Source organism: Triticum dicoccoides, chromosome 3B (genome assembly GCF_002162155.2).
Source record: "Triticum dicoccoides isolate Atlit2015 ecotype Zavitan chromosome 3B, WEW_v2.0, whole genome shotgun sequence".
In the NCBI taxonomy this organism is placed as follows: domain Eukaryota; kingdom Viridiplantae; phylum Streptophyta; class Magnoliopsida; order Poales; family Poaceae; genus Triticum; species Triticum dicoccoides.
In genome coordinates this window covers 142,250,540-142,253,960 of record NC_041385.1, presented here as the reverse complement: position 1 = coordinate 142,253,960, position 3,421 = coordinate 142,250,540, and positions in this window count along the sequence as shown.

Here is a 3,421-nt window from a genome sequence, read left to right as displayed (position 1 = left end):
CTTGACATGGTGTTTGAGAGTAGTCCTAGCTATGCGGAGCTTTTGAAACAAGTGAGGAAAGATTTGAATTGGATGGACCCAAGTGACGTTGTTGAGTTCGAGGGAAGGCATAATGTTGGTTTAGGAATGCACATCCGTTGGAAGACAATGCGTGTGAACTCCGAGCAACGTTGGGTTGCATACAAGGAGACGGTTGCGGAATCTCTAGACAAGGCTCTTGAGTTATTTGCCTCCAAGAAGGTTGAGTCTACTTTGAATTTAGACTTGAACCGGAACCCCTCCCCGTTGGTTGCTAGCACTCCCCCACCCATGAACCAAGATCAAATGAGTGAACCTCAATTCACGCAAGAAGATTGGCCAACATTGAGCCCGACTCCAAACAACCAAAATGAAGGTTTTGAAGAGGAGAATGATGAGTACGAGGAGGATGACAAAGAAGTTGACCTCCATGACAACAATGTGGGTGATCTCGACCAATATCATGTGCAAGAGACAATGGACCAATCCATTTCTTTTTCCCGTGCATATGCATCGGACTCGGATGACGATGGTCCTGATGAAGAAGTTGATGAGGAGGGGTTCACACCGAAGGAGGCCGAAGCATTCAAGAAGGTATTCGGGCGGGATCACAAGACACCATTGTTCAAGGATCTTAGTCTCGCGGATGAAGCCGTTGTGGATGGTGGAAAATGCATATCTCTTGGAGCTAGGCCAAGTTCTCACCGTGATTTGGAAGACGGCAAGAAAGGGATATATCCCGGTTGTGAGTTTCAATCCTTCTTGGAATTGAAGATGTGGCTCGACAACTACTCGGTTACACATTATCGTCCACATAAAGTGGCCAACTCGGACGTGAATGTGCGTTACACGGTCAAATGTGAAGTGCCAACATGTCCATGAATTGTGCGTGCAAGGCCATGGAAAGGAGGTCCCACTTGGCGCATAGTGAGTTGTCTACCAACTCACATGTGCCGGCACAAGAATGCGTATGGCAAGCTTGTGTACCAACAACACGGACAACTCACGTCCGAGTTCATTGCTTACAGGCTGTCCAACCAAATATCCACACTTCCAACAATGAGCATCAAGAGTGTCATTGACCTTGTGAAAGCCATCTTTCATTACAAGGTGAAGTATGGCAAGGCATGGAAGGCGAAGCAAGCCGCATTCAAGTACGGCAAGAGTGTCATTGACCTTGTGAACGCTCCTGGTGCTCTCTGGACTGGAATGTCCAGGTGTGCAGCGCCTAAAGAAGAGGCGCTGCACTGTGTAGTGTGGCGCCTTTTCCTTAGGCGCTGCACCCCTGGACATTTATTAGGCTGCACCAACTCCCTCCCACCCATCCCCACCCCACACACCCCACCCTCCACACAAACCCGAAGCTCAGTGCCTCCCCTCTGCCCTCCTCTCTCCCCCTCTCAAATCCTTCTCAGATCCGGAGTATTTGACCGTGGATTTCGAAGCCAACCCCTCCCGTCGATAGCAAGACCGGTGATCAACGAGACATCCTCGAGCGTCACGGTCATCTCCCCGGTCCGAAGATGGAAACTGTGGGTCTCTGGCCTCCACCGATCAACAAGAGCGGACACCAGTGGAGCGTTCAGATTCGGCGTGGACCGGCTGACCAACAGAATCCACGGGAGTAGTCCTGCCTGCTTGATGTACGGTGTGTACCGCTCATCGTAAGGCATGGCAGGACCAGAGACCCCGTGATACCGAATCTTCAGAGGTTCAAGCTTCTGCAAAAAATAAGTAATGACAAATCTTAGGGCATGTAAATTTCAACTAAAGGCAAATTTGCAAAATATTTAGATTACTCATTATTACCTTATCCTTCTCGCGCATCATGTAGGCCCGGTGTTGCACGCCGTAGACATCGTCCAGAAGCCAAACCATCCTTACAATTTTAAACAATAAACATATAAAAGTTCATCTTCATCTCAAATATCGGTATACATTAAACATATAACATGTGTTCAACTACAAGAATCTCAACATCTCCTTCTCACACAATGAATATGTCATATGTGTTCAAATAAACTAAACATCTAATATTTCAAATAAACTCAACATCTAATATTTGAAATAAACTAAACATCTAATATATATCTAAACAAACTTCTCATATATGTCTACAAAAATCAACATCTCATAGTTATCTATAAAAATAGGCATCTCATATATATCTAAAAAAACTAAACAATCTAGGGTTTCAACAACAAGAATCATATATTGTGAACTAATAAATAACACTACGGTACTACCAATATGAATACACATCCTAAATCGAGCAAACCAAACAAATCAAGGGTTCCATCAAATCATGGACAAATCTCTAGAATGGCAACAAATTTACGGAGCAAAAGAAAGAGAAGGGAAGAGTTTACCTAGTAGGATGGATTGGGGATCGAATCCACGGATCAAATCTTCAGATCTGAGAGAGATGTGGGGGGATTAGATGGGGGCGCCGCCGCCGCCGCTGCTCTCTGTCCAGAGAGCGGAGAGACGAAGAACTGCCTGGTCGGGCTGGGGCGGCCGTGCTTAAGTCACTGTGCAGCGCCCAAGGGCTAGGCGCTGCACGTCAAAGTGTGGCGCCTAGCTCTTAGGCGCTGCACAGGTGCGTGTGGGACCGCAACTGGACCAGGGCTGCCACGCTGGCAGGATGTGCGACGCCTAAGGGAGAGGCGCTGCACAGTAGGGTGCGGCGCCCAGCTGTCGGGCGCCACACCAAAGGGTCAGCAGAGTGAAAATTTTTCATGAACAAGTCAGTTTGTGATTTGATTTCTGCCTCAGGTCAAATCTGTGATTTTTGCCTCTTAATTCCTTCCCAGAGACGGAAAATACCATTGGCCTTTTCCCATCACGGAACGGTGTTGATGTCACGAGCATGCAGATAGCGTGTCGCTGTGACCGCTCAGTGTGCGTACACGTACGTACGATGAAACGGACTGAAAGTGATACTCCTACATGTATGTATGGCCCAAGCAAGCCCTGACGCCTCAGCGTCATGGGATCATACCATGTAGAGGCAACTGGATCTGCAACCACTTTTCAGGGGACAATCTGTATGCCCTTTACAGGAACATCTCTTCTTGGTAAAAGAATTATCACACTGTAGACTTAAAGAGTACAACAACATTACCATTTTTTTCAGAGGGCACAACAACATTTATTCATTAGTTGAGTTGGGATTGCAACATGTTTTTCTTGCAAACATGGATTTGCATTGGTGCTCACGAGCATTCATGTTCAGTAAGCACTTGTTGGTCCTGTCAGTGTAGGATCAAAATTATCGACCATGGGTTTTAACAAATTCTTTGAAACCAGCAAGAGCTGTGAAGAACTAAAGTAAAACAGAACTCGATAAAGAAGAAAACGACCAAGTTTTCTTGGAGGCGTGCATAGCAAAACGACCAAGTTT